Below are 22,255 nucleotides of genomic sequence, written 5' to 3'. Positions count from 1 at the left end.
CCCCCACGAGGGAAAATAAGTGTCGGTATGCCGGCTATCGGGCTCCCGGCGCCGGTATGCTGAGCGCCGGGAGCCCGACCGCCGGCATACAGAAGACCACCCGGTATGAAAGGTATAAAAACATTTAATGACAGGGGCATTCCTATAAAAGAATATAAAATTGATGGGTTTATTAATTGTAATACTACCTATGTTATATACTTGTTGGAATGTGGTTGCGGAAAGAGGTATATAGGAAAAACCAAGAGGGTTTTGAAACTGCGGATATTAGAACATTTAAGAAACATAAAAAATAATATAGACAATCATAGTGTTCCTCTGCACTTTAAACAGAGCCACGCTAGTGATCCATCCTCATTAAAATTCGAAGGTCTGGAACATATACCGGCGGATAAACGCGGTGAGGATAGATTAAATAGACTTAACAGATGAGAAACCTTCTGGATCATCACTCTAAATACTTTATTCCCAGACGGACTAAATAAAGGTTATGAGCTCACTCCTTTTTTGGTTTAATGAATGGTGTACTTTGCTGCTTGTAATTGTTCAAGTATTACAAATGTTTCATCTGTGTAATTTCAGGATAAAATGTGACTGCATGATATTCATCTGTACTAGATAGGTTTTCATGATTTTATTGTATAATTTTATCCGTTTCTGATAGAGATGAGCGGGTTCGGTTTCTTTGAATCCGAACCCGCACGAACTTCGCTTTTTTTTTCACGGGTCCGAGCGACTCGGATCTTCCCGCCTTGCTCGGTTAACCCGAGCGCGCCCGAACGTCATCATGACGCTGTCGGATTCTCGCGAGACTCGGATTCTATATAAGGAGCTGCGCGCCGCCATTTTCACACGTGCATTGAGATTGATAGGGAGAGGACGTGGCTGGCGTCCTCTCCATTAGAATAGATTAGAAGAGAGAGAGAGAGAGAGAGATTGTGCAGACAGAGTTTACCACAGTGACCAGTGCAGTTGTTGTTAAGTTAACTTTTATTTAATATATCCGTTCTCTGCTATATCCGTTCTCTGCCTGAAAAAAACGATACACAGCAGTCACACAGTGTGACTCAGTCTGTGTGCACTCAGCTCAGCCCAGTGTGCTGCACATCAATGTATAAAAGCTTATAATAATTGTGGGGGAGACTGGGGAGCACTGCAGGTTGTTATAGCAGGAGCCAGGAGTACATAATATTATATTAATTTAAAATTAAACAGTGCACACTTTTGCTGCAGGAGTGCCACTGCCAGTGTGACTAGTGGTGACCAGTGCCTGACCACCAGTATAGTAGTATATTGTTGTATACTATCTCTTTATCAACCAGTCTATATTAGCAGCAGACACAGTACAGTGCGGTAGTTCACGGCTGTGGCTACCTCTGTGTCGGCAGTCGGCACTCGGCAGGCAGTCCGTCCATCCATAATTGTATAATTATATACCACCTAACCGTGGTATTTTTTTTTCTTTCTTTATACCGTCGTCATAGTCATACTAGTTGTTACGAGTATACTACTATCTCTTTATCAACCAGTGTACAGTGCGGTAGTTCACGGCTGTGGCTACCTCTGTGTCGGCAGTCGGCAGGCAGTCCGTCCATCCATAATTGTATTATAATATATACCACCTAACCGTGGTTTTTTTTTCATTCTTTATACCGTCATAGTGTCATACTAGTTGTTACGAGTATACTACTATCTCTTTATCAACCAGTGTACAGTGCGGTAGTTCACGGCTGTGGCTACCTCTGTGTCGGCAGTCGGCAGGCAGTCCGTCCATCCATAATTGTATTATAATATATACCACCTAACCGTGGTTTTTTTTTCATTCTTTATACCGTCATAGTCAGTCATACTAGTTGTTACGAGTATACTACTATCTCTTTATCAACCAGTGTACAGTGCGGTAGTTCACGGCTGTGGCTACCTCTGTGTCGGCACTCGGCAGGCAGTCCGTCCATCCATAATTGTATTATAATATATACCACCTAACCGTGTTTTTTTTTTCATTCTTTATACCGTCATAGTGTCATACTAGTTGTTACGAGTATACTACTATCTCTTTATCAACCAGTGTACAGTGCGGTAGTTCACGGCTGTGGCTACCTCTGTGTCGGCAGTCGGCAGGCAGTCCGTCCATCCATAATTGTATTATAATATATACCACCTAACCGTGGTTTTTTTTTCATTCTTTATACCGTCATAGTGTCATACTAGTTGTTACGAGTATACTACTATCTCTTTATCAACCAGTGTACAGTGCGGTAGTTCACGGCTGTGGCTACCTCTGTGTCGGAACTCGGCAGGCAGTCCGTCCATCCATAATTGTATTATTATAATATATACCACCTAACCGTGGTTTTTTTTTCATTCTTTATACCGTCATAGTGTCATACTAGTTGTTACGAGTATACTACTATCTCTTTATCAACCAGTGTACAGTGCGGTAGTTCACGGCTGTGGCTACCTCTGTGTCGGCAGTCGGCAGGCAGTCCGTCCATCCATAATTGTATTATTATAATATATACCACCTAACCGTGGTTTTTTTTTCATTCTTTATACCGTCATAGTGTCATACTAGTTGTTACGAGTATACTACTATCTCTTTATCAACCAGTGTACAGTGCGGTAGTTCACGGCTGTGGCTACCTCTGTGTCGGCAGTCGGCAGGCAGTCCGTCCATCCATAATTGTATTATAATATATACCACCTAACCGTGGTTTTTTTTTCATTCTTTATACCGTCATAGTCAGTCATACTAGTTGTTACGAGTATACTACTATCTCTTTATCAACCAGTGTACAGTGCGGTAGTTCACGGCTGTGGCTACCTCTGTGTCGGCACTCGGCAGGCAGTCCGTCCATCCATAATTGTATTATAATATATACCACCTAACCGTGGTTTTTTTTTCATTCTTTATACCGTCATAGTGTCATACTAGTTGTTACGAGTATACTACTATCTCTTTATCAACCAGTGTACAGTGCGGTAGTTCACGGCTGTGGCTACCTCTGTGTCGGCAGTCGGCAGGCAGTCCGTCCATCCATAATTGTATTATAATATATACCACCTAACCGTGGTTTTTTTTTCATTCTTTATACCGTCATAGTGTCATACTAGTTGTTACGAGTATACTACTATCTCTTTATCAACCAGTGTACAGTGCGGTAGTTCACGGCTGTGGCTACCTCTGTGTCGGAACTCGGCAGGCAGTCCGTCCATCCATAATTGTATTATTATAATATATACCACCTAACCGTGGTTTTTTTTTCATTCTTTATACCGTCATAGTGTCATACTAGTTGTTACGAGTATACTACTATCTCTTTATCAACCAGTGTACAGTGCGGTAGTTCACGGCTGTGGCTACCTCTGTGTCGGCAGTCGGCAGGCAGTCCGTCCATCCATAATTGTATTATTATAATATATACCACCTAACCGTGGTTTTTTTTTCATTCTTTATACCGTCATAGTGTCATACTAGTTGTTACGAGTATACTACTATCTCTTTATCAACCAGTGTACAGTGCGGTAGTTCACGGCTGTGGCTACCTCTGTGTCGGCAGTCGGCAGGCAGTCCGTCCATCCATAATTGTATTATAATATATACCACCTAACCGTGGTTTTTTTTTCATTCTTTATACCGTCATAGTCAGTCATACTAGTTGTTACGAGTATACTACTATCTCTTTATCAACCAGTGTACAGTGCGGTAGTTCACGGCTGTGGCTACCTCTGTGTCGGCACTCGGCAGGCAGTCCGTCCATCCATAATTGTATTATAATATATACCACCTAACCGTGGTTTTTTTTTCATTCTTTATACCGTCATAGTGTCATACTAGTTGTTACGAGTATACTACTATCTCTTTATCAACCAGTGTACAGTGCGGTAGTTCACGGCTGTGGCTACCTCTGTGTCGGCAGTCGGCAGGCAGTCCGTCCATCCATAATTGTATTATAATATATACCACCTAACCGTGGTTTTTTTTTTCATTCTTTATACCGTCATAGTGTCATACTAGTTGTTACGAGTATACTACTATCTCTTTATCAACCAGTGTACAGTGCGGTAGTTCACGGCTGTGGCTACCTCTGTGTCGGCACTCGGCAGGCAGTCCGTCCAACCATAATTGTATTATAATATATACCACCTAACCGTGGTTTTTTTTTCATTCTTTATACCGTCATAGTGTCATACTAGTTGTTACGAGTATACTACTATCTCTTTATCAACCAGTGTACAGTGCGGTAGTTCACGGCTGTGGCTACCTCTGTGTCGGAACTCGGCAGGCAGTCCGTCCATCCATAATTGTATTATTATAATATATACCACCTAACCGTGGTTTTTTTTTCATTCTTTATACCGTCATAGTGTCATACTAGTTGTTACGAGTATACTACTATCTCTTTATCAACCAGTGTACAGTGCGGTAGTTCACGGCTGTGGCTACCTCTGTGTCGGCAGTCGGCAGGCAGTCCGTCCATCCATAATTGTATTATTATAATATATACCACCTAACCGTGGTTTTTTTTTCATTCTTTATACCGTCATAGTGTCATACTAGTTGTTCCGAGTATACTACTATCTCTTTATCAACCAGTGTACAGTGCGGTAGTTCACGGCTGTGGCTACCTCTGTGTCGGCAGTCGGCAGGCAGTCCGTCCATCCATAATTGTATTATAATATATACCACCTAACCGTGGTTTTTTTTTCATTCTTTATACCGTCATAGTCAGTCATACTAGTTGTTACGAGTATACTACTATCTCTTTATCAACCAGTGTACAGTGCGGTAGTTCGCGGCTGTGGCTACCTCTGTGTCGGCACTCGGCAGGCAGTCCGTCCATCCATAATTGTATTATAATATATACCACCTAACCGTGGTTTTTTTTTCATTCTTTATACCGTCATAGTGTCATACTAGTTGTTACGAGTATACTACTATCTCTTTATCAACCAGTGTACAGTGCGGTAGTTCACGGCTGTGGCTACCTCTGTGTCGGCACTCGGCAGGCAGTCCGTCCATCCATAATTGTATTATAATATATACCACCTAACCGTGGTTTTTTTTTCATTCTTTATACCGTCATAGTGTCATACTAGTTGTTACGAGTATACTACTATCTCTTTATCAACCAGTGTACAGTGCGGTAGTTCACGGCTGTGGCTACCTCTGTGTCGGCAGTCGGCAGGCAGTCCGTCCATCCATAATTGTATTATAATATATACCACCTAACCGTGGTTTTTTTTTCATTCTTTATACCGTCATAGTGTCATACTAGTTGTTACGAGTATACTACTATCTCTTTATCAACCAGTGTACAGTGCGGTAGTTCACGGCTGTGGCTACCTCTGTGTCGGAACTCGGCAGGCAGTCCGTCCATCCATAATTGTATTATTATAATATATACCACCTAACCGTGGTTTTTTTTTTCATTCTTTATACCGTCATAGTGTCATACTAGTTGTTACGAGTATACTACTATCTCTTTATCAACCAGTGTACAGTGCGGTAGTTCACGGCTGTGGCTACCTCTGTGTCGGCAGTCGGCAGGCAGTCCGTCCATCCATAATTGTATTATTATAATATATACCACCTAACCGTGGTTTTTTTTTCATTCTTTATACCGTCATAGTGTCATACTAGTTGTTACGAGTATACTACTATCTCTTTATCAACCAGTGTACAGTGCGGTAGTTCACGGCTGTGGCTACCTCTGTGTCGGCAGTCGGCAGGCAGTCCGTCCATCCATAATTGTATTATAATATATACCACCTAACCGTGGTTTTTTTTTCATTCTTTATACCGTCATAGTCAGTCATACTAGTTGTTACGAGTATACTACTATCTCTTTATCAACCAGTGTACAGTGCGGTAGTTCACGGCTGTGGCTACCTCTGTGTCGGCACTCGGCAGGCAGTCCGTCCATCCATAATTGTATTATAATATATACCACCTAACCGTGGTTTTTTTTTCATTCTTTATACCGTCATAGTGTCATACTAGTTGTTACGAGTATACTACTATCTCTTTATCAACCAGTGTACAGTGCGGTAGTTCACGGCTGTGGCTACCTCTGTGTCGGCAGTCGGCAGGCAGTCCGTCCATCCATAATTGTATTATAATATATACCACCTAACCGTGGTTTTTTTTTTCATTCTTTATACCGTCATAGTGTCATACTAGTTGTTACGAGTATACTACTATCTCTTTATCAACCAGTGTACAGTGCGGTAGTTCACGGCTGTGGCTACCTCTGTGTCGGCACTCGGCAGGCAGTCCGTCCAACCATAATTGTATTATAATATATACCACCTAACCGTGGTTTTTTTTTCATTCTTTATACCGTCGTCATACTAGTTGTTACGAGTATACTACTATCTCTTTATCAACCAGTGTACAGTGCGGTAGTTCACGGCTGTGGCTACCTCTGTGTCGGCACTCGGCAGGCAGTCCGTCCATCCATAATTGTATTATATACCACCTAACCGTGGTTTTTTTATACCACCTAACCGTGGCAGTCCGTCCATAATTGTATACTAGTATCCAATCCATCCATCTCCATTGTTTACCTGAGGTGCCTTTTAGTTCTGCCTATAAAATATGGAGAACAAAAAAGTTGAGGTTCCAAAATTAGGGAAAGATCAAGATCCACTTCCACCTCGTGCTGAAGCTGCTGCCACTAGTCATGGCCGAGACGATGAAATGCCAGCAACGTCGTCTGCCAAGGCCGATGCCCAATGTCATAGTACAGAGCATGTCAAATCCAAAACACCAAATATCAGAAAAAAAAGGACTCCAAAACCTAAAATAAAATTGTCGGAGGAGAAGCGTAAACTTGCCAATATGCCATTTACCACACGGAGTGGCAAGGAACGGCTGAGGCCCTGGCCTATGTTCATGGCTAGTGGTTCAGCTTCACATGAGGATGGAAGCACTCAGCCTCTCGCTAGAAAACTGAAAAGACTCAAGCTGGCAAAAGCACCGCAAAGAACTGTGCGTTCTTTGAAATCCCAAATCCACAAGGAGAGTCCAATTGTGTCGTTTGCGATGCCTGACCTTCCCAACACTGGACGTGAAGAGCATGCGCCTTCCACTATTTGCATGCCCCCTGCAAGTGCTGGAAGGAGCACCCGCAGTCCAGTTCCTGATAGTCAGATTGAAGATGTCAGTGTTGAAGTACACCAGGATGAGGAGGATATGGGTGTTGCTGGCGCTGGGGAGGAAATTGACCAGGAGGATTCTGATGGTGAGGTGGTTTGTTTAAGTCAGGCACCCGGGGAGACACCTGTTGTCCGTGGGAGGAATATGGCCGTTGACATGCCAGGTGAAAATACCAAAAAAATCAGCTCTTCGGTGTGGAGGTATTTCACCAGAAATGCGGACAACAGGTGTCAAGCCGTGTGTTCCCTTTGTCAAGCTGTAATAAGTAGGGGTAAGGACGTTAACCACCTCGGAACATCCTCCCTTATACGTCACCTGCAGCGCATTCATAATAAGTCAGTGACAAGTTCAAAAACTTTGGGTGACAGCGGAAGCAGTCCACTGACCAGTAAATCCCTTCCTCTTGTAACCAAGCTCACGCAAACCACCCCACCAACTCCCTCAGTGTCAATTTCCTCCTTCCCCAGGAATGCCAATAGTCCTGCAGGCCATGTCACTGGCAAGTCTGACGAGTCCTCTCCTGCCTGGGATTCCTCCGATGCATCCTTGCGTGTAACGCCTACTGCTGCTGGCGCTGCTGTTGTTGCCGCTGGGAGTCGATGGTCATCCCAGAGGGGAAGTCGTAAGCCCACTTGTACTACTTCCAGTAAGCAATTGACTGTTCAACAGTCCTTTGCGAGGAAGATGAAATATCACAGCAGTCATCCTACTGCAAAGCGGATAACTGAGTCCTTGACAACTATGTTGGTGTTAGACGTGCGTCCGGTATCCGCCATTAGTTCACAGGGAACTAGACAATTTATTGAGGCAGTGTGCCCCCGTTACCAAATACCATCTAGGTTCCACTTCTCTAGGCAGGCGATACCGAGAATGTACACGGACGTCAGAAAAAGACTCACCAGTGTCCTAAAAAATGCAGTTGTACCCAATGTCCACTTAACCACGGACATGTGGACAAGTGGAGCAGGGCAGGGTCAGGACTATATGACTGTGACAGCCCACTGGGTAGATGTATGGACTCCCGCCGCAAGAACAGCAGCGGCGGCACCAGTAGCAGCATCTCGCAAACGCCAACTCTTTCCTAGGCAGGCTACGCTTTGTATCACCGCTTTCCAGAATACGCACACAGCTGAAAACCTCTTACGGCAACTGAGGAAGATCATCGCGGAATGGCTTACCCCAATTGGACTCTCCTGTGGATTTGTGGCATCGGACAACGCCAGCAATATTGTGTGTGCATTAAATATGGGCAAATTCCAGCACGTCCCATGTTTTGCACATACCTTGAATTTGGTGGTGCAGAATTTTTTAAAAAACGACAGGGGCGTGCAAGAGATGCTGTCGGTGGCCAGAAAAATTGCGGGACACTTTCGGCGTACAGGCACCACGTACAGAAGACTGGAGCACCACCAAAAACTACTGAACCTGCCCTGCCATCATCTGAAGCAAGAAGTGGTAACGAGGTGGAATTCAACCCTCTATATGCTTCAGAGGTTGGAGGAGCAGCAAAAGGCCATTCAAGCCTATACAATTGAGCACGATATAGGAGATGGAATGCACCTGTCTCAAGTGCAGTGGAGAATGATTTCAACGTTGTGCAAGGTTCTGATGCCCTTTGAACTTGCCACACGTGAAGTCAGTTCAGACACTGCCAGCCTGAGTCAGGTCATTCCCCTCATCAGGCTTTTGCAGAAGAAGCTGGAGGCATTGAAGAAGGAGCTAACACGGAGCGATTCCGCTAGGCATGTGGGACTTGTGGATGCAGCCCTTAATTCGCTTAACAAGGATTCACGGGTGGTCAATCTGTTGAAATCAGAGCACTACATTTTGGCCACCGTGCTCGATCCTAGATTTAAAGCCTACCTTGGATCTCTCTTTCCGGCAGACACAGGTCTGCTGGGGTTGAAAGACCTGCTGGTGACAAAATTGTCAAGTCAAGCGGAACGCGACCTGTCAACATCTCCTCCTTCACATTCTCCCGCAACTGGGGGTGCGAGGAAAAGGCTCAGAATTCCGAGCCCACCCGCTGGCGGTGATGCAGGGCAGTCTGGAGCGACTGCTGATGCTGACATCTGGTCCGGACTGAAGGACCTGACAACGATTACGGACATGTCGTCTACTGTCACTGCATATGATTCTCTCAACATTGATAGAATGGTGGAGGATTATATGAGTGACCGCATCCAAGTAGGCACGTCACACAGTCCGTACTTATACTGGCAGGAAAAAGAGGCAATTTGGAGGCCCTTGCACAAACTGGCTTTATTCTACCTAAGTTGCCCTCCCACAAGTGTGTACTCCGAAAGAGTGTTTAGTGCCGCCGCTCACCTTGTCAGCAATCGGCGTACGAGGTTACATCCAGAAAATGTGGAGAAGATGATGTTCATTAAAATGAATTATAATCAATTCCTCCGCGGAGACATTGACCAGCAGCAATTGCCTCCACAAAGTACACAGGGAGCTGAGATGGTGGATTCCAGTGGGGACGAATTGATAATCTGTGAGGAGGGGGATGTACACGGTGATATATCGGAGGGTGAAGATGAGGTGGACATCTTGCCTCTGTAGAGCCAGTTTGTGCAAGGAGAGATTAATTGCTTCTTTTTTGGGGGGGGTCCAAACCAACCCGTCATATCAGTCACAGTCGTGTGGCAGACCCTGTCACTGAAATGATGGGTTGGTTAAAGTGTGCATGTCCTGTTTTGTTTATACAACATAAGGGTGGGTGGGAGGGCCCAAGGATAATTCCATCTTGCACCTCTTTTTTCTTTTCTTTTTCTTTGCATCATGTGCTGATTGGGGAGGGTTTTTTGGAAGGGACATCCTGCGTGACACTGCAGTGCCACTCCTAGATGGGCCCGGTGTTTGTGTCGGCCACTAGGGTCGCTAATCTTACTCACACAGCTACCTCATTGCGCCTCTTTTTTTCTTTGCGTCATGTGCTGTTTGGGGAGGGTTTTTTGGAAGGGACATCCTGCGTGACACTGCAGTGCCACTCCTAGATGTGCCCGGTGTTTGTGTCGGCCACTAGGGTCGCTAATCTTACTCACACAGTCAGCTACCTCATTGCGCCTCTTTTTTTCTTTGCGTCATGTGCTGTTTGGGGAGGGTTTTTTGGAAGGGCCATCCTGCGTGACACTGCAGTGCCACTCCTAGATGGGCCCGGTGTTTGTGTCGGCCACTAGGGTCGCTAATCTTACTCACACAGCTACCTCATTGCGCCTCTTTTTTTCTTTGCGTCATGTGCTGTTTGGGGAGGGTTTTTTGGAAGGGACATCCTGCGTGACACTGCAGTGCCACTCCTAGATGGGCCCGGTGTTTGTGTCGGCCACTAAGGTCGCTTATCTTACTCACACAGCGACCTCGGTGCAAATTTTAGGACTAAAAATAATATTGTGAGGTGTGAGGTATTCAGAATAGACTGAAAATGAGTGTAAATTATGGTTTTTGAGGTTAATAATACTTTGGGATCAAAATGACCCCCAAATTCTATGATTTAAGCTGTTTTTTAGTGTTTTTGGAAAAAAACACCCGAATCCAAAACACACCCGAATCCGACAAAAATAATTCGGTGAGGTTTTGCCAAAACGCGTTCGAACCCAAAACACGGCCGCGGAACCGAACCCAAAACCAAAACACAAAACCCGAAAAATTTCAGGCGCTCATCTCTAGTTTCTGATGGTTTATCTGGTGGAATCTCACTCGTTAATGAATGAGTACTTGAACCTGTAAGCACATAACACTGATTGGGGAATGCAAACAGGTTTTCAGGATTTAAAGGCTCTATGGGAATTGTTAAGCCAAGCCCTCTGACGAAGTCCTGGTGACAAAACGCATAGGGGCGTGGCTTATGGATGGACGCTGAACAAAATAACATGCAGTGGTGAATCAATCTTTTATCTTTGTTCTTAAATGAATTTATCAGCAGTGATTGCACCGCCATCTTTGGTACGCTTACATTTCAGACCTGTGTTTTACGATGTGTCAATAAATTGTTATCTTTTAATGCACTATTGGCGCCCCCCCATCATTCTATTTTCTCTAGATAAAACATTTCCCCGTTGGGAGACTGGAGAACGGGGTGGACGACAGCTGATATAAACGGCAGTGTGCAGTCAGATTGTTTGGAGATTTCATCTGTTTCATTTTGGACTTGACAAATTGGACTTGGACTTGTAGTTCCACAGACGTTCTTCATTCAAACCTTAAATTCCTTCTTTATATTTATATATTTATATATATATATATATATATATATATATATAGAAGGAATGGTTCTCTGGTTAGGATTACTGCTCCTGTCCGTGTTGCAAAAAAGAACCAGGCGGCACTCCAGGATTTTGAAAAAAGTCAAAAGTGTAATATTCACAGCAAATACATCAAACAGGCATAGTGGTACACCGACGTTTCAACGCCCTAACGGCGTTTTCCTCAAGGTGCTATGCTGTACGTGAAACACAACAAAACAAAACAAAGCTTTGATGTTTGATGTATTTGCTGTGAATATTACACTTTTGACTTTTTTCAAAATCCTGGAGTGCCGCCTGGTTCTTTTTTGCAACACGGACAGGAGCAGTAATCCTAACCAGAGAACCATTCCTTCTATATCTTCATCAAGGAAGGCACCTGGGTGGCTGATTATATGGACAGTGAGTGCCATTCATTTATAACTTATATATATATATATATATATATATATTAGTGATGAGCACCGGAAATTTTTCGAGTTTTGTGTTTTGGGTTCAGTTCCGCGGCCGTGTTTTGGGTTCGAACGCGTTTTGGCAAAACCTCACCGAATTTTTTTTGTCGGATTCGGGTGTGTTTTGGATTCGGGTGTTTTTTTCAAAAAACCCTAAAAAACAGCTTAAATCATAGAATTTGGGGGTCATTTTGATCCCAAAGTATTATTAACCTCAATAACCATAATTTCCACTCATTTTCAGTCTATTCTGAACACCTCACACCTCACAATATTATTTTTAGTCCTAAAATTTGCACCGAGGTCGCTGGATGGCTAAGCTAAGCGACCCAAGTGGCCGACACAAACACCTGGCCCATCTAGGAGTGGCACTGCAGTGTCACGCAGGATGGCCCTTCCAAAAAACACTCCCCAAACAGCACATGACGCAAAGAAAAAAAGAGGCGCAATGAGGTAGCTGTGTGACTAAGCTAAGCGACCCTAATGGCCGACACAAACACCTGGCCCATCTAGGAGTGGCACTGCAGTGTCACGCAGGATGGCCCTTCCAAAAAACACTCCCCAAACAGCAGCACATGACGCAAAGAAGAAAAAAAAGAGGCGCAATGAGGTAGCTGTGTGACTAAGATAAGCGACCCTAGTGGCCGACACAAACACCTGGCCCATCTAGGAGTGGCACTGCAGTGTCACGCAGGATGGCCCTTCCAAAAAACACCCCCCAAACAGCACATGACGCAAAGAAAAAAAGAGGCGCAATGAGGTAGCTGTGTGAGTAAGCTAAGCGACCCTAGTGGCCGACACAAACACCTGGCCCATCTAGGAGTGGCACTGCAGTGTCACGCAGGATGGCCCTTCCAAAAAACACTCCCCAAACAGCACATGACGCAAAGAAAAAAAGAGGCGCAATGAGGTAGCTGTGTGAGTAGGCTAAGCGACCCTAGTGGCCGACACAAACACCTGGCCCATCTAGGAGTGGCACTGCAGTGTCATGCAGGATGGCCCTTCCAAAAAACACTCCCCAAACAGCAGCACATGACGCAAAGAAGAAAAAAAAGAGGCGCAATGAGGAAGCTGTGTGACTAAGATAAGCGACCCTAGTGGCCGACACAAACACCTGGCCCATCTAGGAGTGGGACTGCAGTGTCACGCAGGATGGCCCTTCCAAAAAACACCCCCCACAGCACATGACGCAAAGAAAAAAAGAGGCGCAATGAGGTAGCTGTGTGAGTAAGCTAAGCGACCCTAGTGGCCGACACAAACACCTTGCCCATCTAGGAGTGGCACTGCAGTGTCACGCAGGATGGCCCTTCCAAAAAACACTCCCCAAACAGCACATGACGCAAAGAAAAAAGAGGCGCAATGAGGTAGCTGTGTGAGTAAGCTAAGCGACCCTAGTGGCCGACACAAACACCTGGCCCATCTAGGAGTGGCACTGCAGTGTCACGCAGGATGGCCCTTCCAAAAAACACCCCCCAAACAGCACATGACGCAAAGAAAAATGAAAGAAAAAAGAGGTGCAAGATGGAATTGTCCTTGGGCCCTCCCACCCACCCTTATGTTGTATAAACAGGACATGCACACTTTAACCAACCCATCATTTCAGTGACAGGGTCTGCCACACGACTGTGACTGAAATGACGGGTTGGTTTGGACCCCCACCAAAAAAGAAGCAATTAATCTCTCCTTGCACAAACTGGCTCTACAGAGGCAAGATGTCCACCTCATCATCATCCTCCGATATATCACCGTGTACATCCCCCTCCTCACAGATTATCAATTCGTCCCCACTGGAATCCACCATCTCAGCTCCCTGTGTACTTTGTGGAGGCAATTGCTGCTGGTCAATGTCTCCACGGAGGAATTGATTATAATTCATTTTAATGAACATCATCTTCTCCACATTTTCTGGATGTAACCTCGTACGCCGATTGCTGACAAGGTGAGCGGCGGCACTAAACACTCTTTCGGAGTACACACTTGTGGGAGGGCAACTTAGGTAGAATAAAGCCAGTTTGTGCAAGGGCCTCCAAATTGCCTCTTTTTCCTGCCGGTATAAGTACGGACTGTCTGACATGCCTACTTGGATGCGGTCACTCATATAATCCTCCACCATTCTTTCAATGGGGAGAGAATCATATGCAGTGACAGTAGACGACATGTCCGTAATCGTTGTCAGGTCCTTCAGTCCGGACCAGATGTCAGCATCAGCAGTCGCTCCAGACTGCCCTGCATCACCGCCAGCGGGTGGGTTCGGAATTCTGAGCCTTTTCCTCGCACCCCCAGTTGCGGGAGAATGTGAAGGAGGAGATGTTGACAGGTCGCGTTCCGCTTGACTTGACAATTTTGTCACCAGCAGTTCTTTGAACCCCAGCAGACTTGTGTCTGCCGGAAAGAGAGATCCAAGGTAGGTTTTAAATCTAGGATCGAGCACGGTGGCCAAAATGTAGTGCTCGGATTTCAACAGATTGACCACCCGTGAATCCTTGTTAAGCGAATTAAGGGCTCCATCCACAAGTCCCACATGCCTAGCGGAATCGCTCTGTGTTAGCTCCTCCTTCAATGTCTCCAGCTTCTTCTGCAAAAGCCTGATGAGGGGAATGACCTGACTCAGGCTGGCAGTGTCTGAACTGACTTCACGTGTGGCAAGTTCAAAAGGTTGCAGAACCTTGCACAACGTTGAAATCATTCTCCACTGCGCTTGAGACCGGTGCATTCCACCTCCTATATCGTGCTCAGTTGTATAGGCTTGAATGGCCTTTTGCTGCTCCTCCAACCTCTGAAGCATATAGAGGGTTGAATTCCACCTCGTTACCACTTCTTGCTTCAGATGATGGCAGGGCAGGTTCAGGCGTTTTTGGTGATGCTCCAGTCTTCTGTACGTGGTGCCTGTACGCCTAAAGTGTCCCGCAATTCTTCTGGCCACCGACAGCATCTCTTGCACGCCCCTCTCGTTTTTTTAAATAATTCTGCACCACCAAATTCAAGGTATGTGCAAAACATGGGACGTGCTGGAATTTGCCCAGATTTAATGCACACACAATATTGCTGGCGTTGTCCGATGCCACAAATCCACAGGAGAGTCCAATTGGGGTAAGCCATTCTGCGATGATCTTCCTCAGTTGCCGTAAGAGGTTTTTAGCTGTGTGCGTATTCTGGAAAGCGGTGATACAAAGCGTAGCCTGCCTAGGAAAGAGTTGGCGTTTGCGAGATGCTGCTACTGGTGCCGTCGCTGCTGTTCTTGCGGCGGGAGTCCATACATCTACCCAGTGGGCTGTCACAGTCATATAGTCCTGAGCCTGCCCTGCTCCACTTGTCCACATGTCCGTGGTTAAGTGGACATTGGGTACAACTGCATTTTTTAGGACACTGGTGAGTCTTTTTCTGAGGTCTGTGTACATTTTCGGTATCGCCTGCCTAGAGAAATGGAACCTAGATGGTATTTGGTACCGGGGACACAGTACCTCCAACAAGTCTCTAGTTGGCTCTGCAGTAATGATGGATACCGGAACCACGTTTCTCACCGCCCAGGATGCCAAGGCCTCAGTTATCCGCTTTGCAGCAGGATGACTGCTGTGATATTTCATCTTCCTCGCAAAGGACTGTTGGACAGTCAATTGCTTGGTGGAAGTAGTAAAAGTGGTCTTACGAGTACGACTTTCCCTCTGGGATGACCATCGACTCCCAGCAGCAACAACAGCAGCGCCAGCAGCAGTAGGCGTTACACGCAAGGATGCATCGGAGGAATCCCAGGCAGGAGAGGACTCGTCAGAATTGCCAGTGACATGGCCTGCAGGACTATTGGCATTCCTGGGGAAGGAGGAAATTGACACTGAGGGAGTTGGTGGGGTGGTTTGCGTGAGCTTGGTTACAAGAGGAAGGGATTTACTGGTCAGTGGACTGCTTCCGCTGTCGCCCAAAGTTTTTGAACTTGTCACTGACTTATGATGAATGCGCTGCAGGTGACGTATAAGGGAGGATGTTCCGAGGTGGTTAACGTCCTTACCCCTACTTATTACAGCTTGACAAAGGCAACACACGGCTTGACAAATGTTGTCCGCATTTCTGTTGAAATACTTCCACACCGAAGAGCTGATTTTTTTGGTATTTTCACCAGGCATGTCAATGGCCCTATTCCTCCCACGGACAACAGGTGTCTCCCCGGGTGCCTGACTTAAACAAACCACCTCACCATCAGAATCCTCCTGGTCAATTTCCTCCCCAGTGCCAGCAACACCCATATCCTCCTCATCCTGGTGTACTTCAACACTGACATCTTCAATCTGACTATCAGGAACTGGACTGCGGGTGCTCCTTCCAGCACTTGCAGGGGGCGTGCAAATGGTGGAAGGCGCATGCTCTTCACGTCCAGTGTTGGGAAGGTCAGGCATCGCAAACGACACAATTGGACTCTCCTTGTGGATTTGTGATTTCGAAGAACGCACAGTTCTTTGCTGTGCTTTTGCCAGCTTGAGTCTTTTCATTTTTCTAGCGAGAGGCTGAGTGCTTCTATCCTCATGTGAAGCTGAACCACTAGCCATGAACATAGGCCAGGGCCTCAGCCGTTCCTTGCCACTCCGTGTGGTAAATGGCCTATTGGCAAGTTTACGCTTCTCCTCTGACAATTTTATTTTAGATTTTTGAGTCCTTTTTTTTACTGATATTTGGTGTTTTGGATTTTACATGCTCTGTACTATGACATTGGGCATCGGCCTTGGCAGACGACGTTGCTGGCATTTCATCGTCTCGGCCATGACTAGTGGCTGCAGCTTCAGCACGAGGTGGAAGTCGATCTTGATCTTTCCCTATTTTTGGAACCTCAACATTTTTTGTTCTCCATATTTTAATAGGCACAACTAAAAGGCACCTCAGGTAAACAATGGAGATGGATGGATACTAGTATACTTATGGATGGACGAGCGACTGCCGACACAGAGGTAGCTACAGCCGTGGACTACCGTACTGCGTCTGCTGCTAATATAGACTGGATGATAATGAGATATAAAATATATATATATATCACTACTGCAGCCGGACAGGTATATATTATATAATGACGGACCTGCTGGACACTGTCAGCTCAGCACTGCAGACTCCTAAAGTAAGCTAATAGTATCAAGAAGATAGAAAAAAAAAACACCACGGGTAGGTGGTATACAATTATGGATGGACGAGCGACTGCCGACACAGAGGTAGCTACAGCCGTGGACTACCGTACTGCGTCTGCTGCTAATATAGACTGGATGATAATGATATAAAAAATATATATATATATATCACTACTGCAGCCGGACAGGTATATATTATATAATGACGGACCTGCTGGACACTGTCAGCTCAGCACTGCAGATTCCTAAAGTAAGCTACTAGTATCAAGAAGATAGAAAAAAAAAAAACACCACGGGTAGGTGGTATACAATTATGGATGGACGAGCGACTGCCGACACAGAGGTAGCTACAGCCGTGGACTACCGTACTGCGTCTGCTGCAGTGCTAATATAGACTGGATGATAATGATATAAAAAATATATATATATATATCACTACTGCAGCCGGACAGGTATATATTATATAATGACGGACCTGCTGGACACTGTCAGCAGAATGCGTTTATAGAATAAAAACACCACACGACGAGTGTTTAACTTTTTCAGGCAGACAATCACAATATACTGGTGGTCAGTGGTCACTGGTCAGTCACACTGGCAGTGGCACTCTGGCAGCAAAAGTGTGCACTGTTAAAATATGTACTCCTGCTATAACTGCTCCCCAGTCTCCCCCACAATTAAGCTGTGTGAGCAGTGAGCACTCAGCACAGTCAGATATACAGTATTACATAGATGATGCAGCACACTGAGGGCACACTGAGGCTGAGCACAGATATGGTATGTGACTGTGTCACACTGTGTATCGTTTTTTTTCAGGCAGAGAACGGATTAATTAAACTGGTGGTCACTGGTCACACTATCAGCAAGTAGTACTCCTAATATGCTCCCCAAAATTAGTAAATCAAGTGTCTCTACTACTCTCTAGTCTACTCTAAACGGAGAGGACGCCAGCCACGTCCTCTCCCTATCAATCTCAATGCACGTGTGAAAATGGCGGCGACGCGCGGCTCCTTATATAGAATCCGAGTCTCGCGATAGAATCCGAGCCTCGCGAGAATCCGACAGCGGGATGATGACGTTCGGGCGCGCTCGGGTTAACCGAGCAAGGCGGGAAGATCCGAGTCTGCCTCGGACCCGTGTAAAAAGCGTGAAGTTCGGGGGGGCTCATCACTAATATATATATATATATATATATATATATAACAGTTTCTGGCAGCACTCCCACAACTTGATTAAAGTCCGGTGCCCTCCTGGACCCGTGCGGCGACAGGACAAACATACAAATCGGTAGGTCAGAATGAAGTACAAACGCAGGTTAGCAAAGACAACGTTTCGAAGTTTATTACTTCGTCCTCAGGTCAAAAAGTAATACAAACAAACATACCTTATATCCCCCCTCATGTGCAGTGAGCACCGGCGTGGTCACGGCGTTCCGACGCCCACGAATGACGTCATCATGCCGCTCCGCCCACCGGAGAAATCTCACTAAATGAAACATCCAAAAACATAAATACATACAAAGTTGCAAAATGTGTCCACAAACACAAATACAATTAAAAAACCGGAACAGTTACAGATACAATGCATTAGCTAAAGATGATATAAATAGATATATGATAAATATCTCAGCATAAACGAGACACAGCAATCAATAACTATATCAACATATCTTCATAAAAAACAATGGAGCCCCAATGACTCATTAAGGCCCCTAGGCGAAAGAGTTTGCAGCTCATGAATCCATTTGGATTCTTTCTGCAATAACCAAAGGGACCTATTCCCACCTCTCAGATTCGCAGGTTCATGATCGATAATGATATACTTCAGACAGGCTATGCTATGTCTGGCTTGGGCAAAGTGCCGAGCCACCGGCTAGTCACTCGTCCCACTTTGGATGGCTTTATCATATATCTATTTATTAGTGATGTGCACCGGACATTTTTCGGGTTTTGTGTTTTGGATTCGGTTCCGCGGCCGTGTTTTGGATTCGGACGTGTTTTGGCAAAACCTCACCGAAAAGTTTTTGGCGGATTCGGGTGTGTTTTGGATTCGGGTGCTTTTTACAAAAAACCCTAAAAAACAGCTTAAATAATATAATTTGGGGGTCATTTTGATCCCATAGTTTTATTAACCTCAATAACCATAATTTCCACTCATTTCCAGTCTATTCTGAACACCTCACAACTCACAATATTATTTTTAGTCCTAAAATTTGCACCGAGGTCGCTGGATGGCTAAGCTAAGCGACACAAGTGGCCGACACAAACACCTGGCCCATCTAGGAGTGGCACTGCAGTGCCAGGCAGGATGGCACTTCAAAAAAATAGTCCCCAAACAGCACATGATGCAAAGAAAAAAAGAGGCGCACCAAGGTCGCTGTGTGACTAAGCTAAGCGACACAAGTGGCCGACACAAACACCTGGCCCATCTAGGAGTGGCACTGCAGTGTCAGGCAGGATGGCACTTCAAAAAAATAGTCCCCAAACAACACATGATGCAAAGAAAAAAAGAGGCGCACCAAGGTCGCTGTGTGACTAAGCTAAGCGACACAAGTGGCCGACACAAACACCTGGCCCATCTAGGAGTGGCACTGCAGTGTCAGGCAGGATGGCACTTCAAAAAAATTCTCCCCAAACAGCACATGATGCAAAGAAAAAAAGAGGCGCACCAAGGTCGCTGTGTGACTAAGCTAAGCGACACAAGTGGCCGACACAAACACCTGGCCCATCTAGGAGTGGCACTGCAGTGTCAGGCAGGATGGCACTTCAAAAAAATTGTCCCCAAACAGCACATGATGCAAAGAAAAATGAAAGAAAAAAGAGGTGCAAGATGGAATTGTCCTTGGGCCCTCCCACCCACCCTTATGTTGTATAAACAGGACATGCACACTTTAACGAACCCATCATTTCAGCAACAGGGTCTGCCACACGACTGTGACTGAAATGACTGGTTGGTTTGGGCCCCCACCAAAAAAAGAAGCAATCAATCTCTCCTTGCACAAACTGGCTCTACAGAGGCAAGATGTCCGCCTCATCATCATCCTCCGATTCCTCACCCCTTTCACTGTGTACATCCCCCTACTCACAGATTATTAATTCGTCCCCACTGCAATCCACCATCTCAGGTCCCTGTGTACTTTGTGGAGGCAATTGCTGCTGGTGAATGTCTCCACGGAGGAATTGATTATAATTCATTTTGATGAACATCATCTTCTCCACATTTTCTGGAAGTAACCTCGTACGCCGATTACTGACAAGGTGAGCGGCTGCACTAAACACTCTTTCGGAGTACACACTGGAGGGAGGGCAACTTAGGTAGAATAAAGCCAGTTTGTGCAAGGGCCTCCAAATTGCCTCTTTTTCCTGCCAGTATACGTACAGACTGTCTGACGTGCCTACTTGGATGCGGTCACTCATATAATCCTCCACCATTCTTTCAATGGTGAGAGAATCATATGCAGTGACAGTAGACGACATGTCAGTAATCGTTGGCAGGTCCTTCAGTCCAGACCAGATGTCAGCACTCGCTCCAGACTGCCCTGCATCACCGCCAGCGGGTGGGCTCGGAATTCTTAGCCTTTTCCTCGCACCCCCAGTTGCGGGAGAATGTGAAGGAGGAGATGTTGACGGGTCACGTTCCGCTTGACTTGACAATTTTCTCACCAGCAGGTCTTTGAACCTCTGCAGACTTGTGTCTGCCGGAAAGAGAGATACAACGTAGGTTTTAAATCTAGGATCGAACACGGTGGCCAAAATGTAGTGCTCTGATTTCAACAGATTGACCACCCGTGAATCCTGGTTAAGCGAATTAAGGGCTCCATCCACAAGTCCCACATGCCTAGCAGAATCGCTCTGTTTTAGCTCCTCCTTCAATGTCTCCAGCTTTTTCTGCAAAAGCCTGATGAGGGGAATGACCTGACTCAGGCTGGCAGTGTCTGAACTGACTTCACGTGTGGCAAGTTCAAAGGGTTGCAGAACCTTGCACAACGTTGAAATCATTCTCCACTGCACTTGAGTCAGGTGCATTCCCCCTCCTTTGCCTATATCGTGGGCAGATGTATTGGCTTGAATGGCCTTTTGCTGCTCCTCCATCCTCTGAAGCATATAGAGGGTTGAATTCCACCTCGTTACCACCTCTTGCTTCAGATGATGGCAAGGCAGGTTCAGGAATGTTTGGTGGTGCTCCAGTCTTCTGTACGCGGTGGCTGAATGCCGAAAGTGGCCCGCAATTCTTCGGGCCACCAACAGCATCTCTTGCACGCCCCTGTCGTTTTTTAAATAATTCTGCACCACCAAATTCAATGTATGTGCAAAACATGGGACGTGCTGGAATTTGCCCAGATGTAATGCACGCACAATATTGCTGGCGTTGTCCGATGTCACAAATCCCCAGGAGAGTCCAATTGGGGTAAGCCATTCTGCGATGATCTTCCTCAGTTTCCGTAAGAGGTTGTCAGCTGTGTGCGTATTCTGGAAAGCGGTGATACAAAGCGTAGCCTGCCTAGGAACGAGTTGGCGTTTGCGAGATGCTGCTACTGGTGCCGCCGCTGCTGTTCTTGCTGCGGGAGGCAATACATCTGCCCAGTGGGCTGTCACAGTCATATAGTCCTGAGTCTGCCCTGCTCCACTTGTCCTCATGTCCGTGGTTAAGTGGACATTGGGTACAACTGCATTTTTTAGGACAATGGTGACTCTTTTTCTGAGGTCTGTGTACATTTTCGTTATCGCCTGCCTAGAGAAATGGAACCTAGATGGTATTTGGTAGGATGCATCGGAGGAATCCCAGGCAGGAGAGGACTCGTCAGACTTGCCAGTGACATGGCCTGCAGGACTATTGGCTTTCCTGGGTAAGGAGGAAATTGACACTGAGGGAGTTGGTGGTGTGGTTTGCAGGAGCTTGGTTACAAGAGGAAGGGATTTAGTGGTCAGTGGACTGCTTCCGCTGTCACCCAGAGTTTTTAAACTTGTCACTGACTTATGATGAATGCGCTGCAGGTGACGTATAAGGGAGGATGTTCCGAGGTGGTTAACGTCCTTACCCCTACTTATTACAGCTTGACAAAGGCAACACACGGCTTGACACCTGTTGTCCGCATTTGTGTTGAAATAATTCCACACCGAAGAGCTGATTTTTTTTGTATTTTGACCAGGCATGTCAATGGCCATATTCGTCCCACGGACAACAGGTGTCTCCCCGGGTGCCTGACTTAAACAAACCACCTCACCATCAGAATCCTCCTTGTCAATTTCCTCCCCTGCGCCAGCAACACCCATATCCTCATCCTGGTGT

This window comes from Pseudophryne corroboree, chromosome 6 (assembly GCF_028390025.1).
Source record: "Pseudophryne corroboree isolate aPseCor3 chromosome 6, aPseCor3.hap2, whole genome shotgun sequence".
Classification (NCBI taxonomy): Eukaryota; Metazoa; Chordata; class Amphibia; order Anura; family Myobatrachidae; genus Pseudophryne; species Pseudophryne corroboree.
The sequence above is the reverse complement of the archived record's forward strand: the minus strand, read 5'-3'. Positions refer to the sequence as shown.